The 571-nt window shown below is 42.6% G+C and overlaps 1 non-coding gene across 1 annotated transcript; it reads left to right on the forward strand.

Moving 5' to 3' along the window:
- The first annotated feature begins 467 nt into the window (after positions 1 to 467).
- TRNAF-GAA lies at positions 468 to 539 on the forward strand. The gene has a single exon. It is a non-coding gene; the product is annotated as a tRNA-Phe (tRNA).
- The last annotated feature ends 32 nt before the right edge of the window (positions 540 to 571 follow it).

A 571-nucleotide genomic window follows, 5' to 3' on the forward strand; every position in this document is an offset into this window, starting at 1 on the left:
AAGCCATGACAAAGAGTACAGCACATGGGTGTATGCGCGCGAGCACACACACACACACACACACACACAGAGGCAATCTAGTAGATATGTTTAGAATAGATGACAGCTGTAGCTTTAGATATAGACTACAACTTTGGAGGATGACAAAGCGGAGGCAGAAATAGGCACCCAGCATAGGAGCAATAGGGTGTGAGGTTCAGGGAGCAGTGGATTAAAACAGAAATAACTAAAAGAATTTACTCTCTAGTGCCAGGGCTTTCCACTTAGTCTTTGCTTGTGCTGTTCAAAAGAAACTTTTGAAATTGCTACCAGCTTAATGTACTTTTTGGTCTCTTTAAATTGCTGACAGGCTCAATAATATTTCCCACTTTTCATATTAAAATATGAAATGTGAATCACATACAAATGAACAGTGATGACAACATAGAAGAAAAGCTTTAACTATCAGGCAACATAAGTATAGGGCTTCCCTGGTGGCTCAAAGGTTAAAGCGTCTGCCTGAAATGCAGGAGACCCGGGTTCGATCCCTGGGTGGGGAAGATCCCCTGGAGAAGGAAATGGCAACCCACTC

The sequence above is a fragment of the Bison bison genome, unplaced genomic scaffold (genome assembly GCF_000754665.1).
Source record: "Bison bison bison isolate TAMUID 2011002044 unplaced genomic scaffold, Bison_UMD1.0 scf7180017620484, whole genome shotgun sequence".
Classification (NCBI taxonomy): Eukaryota; Metazoa; Chordata; class Mammalia; order Artiodactyla; family Bovidae; genus Bison; species Bison bison.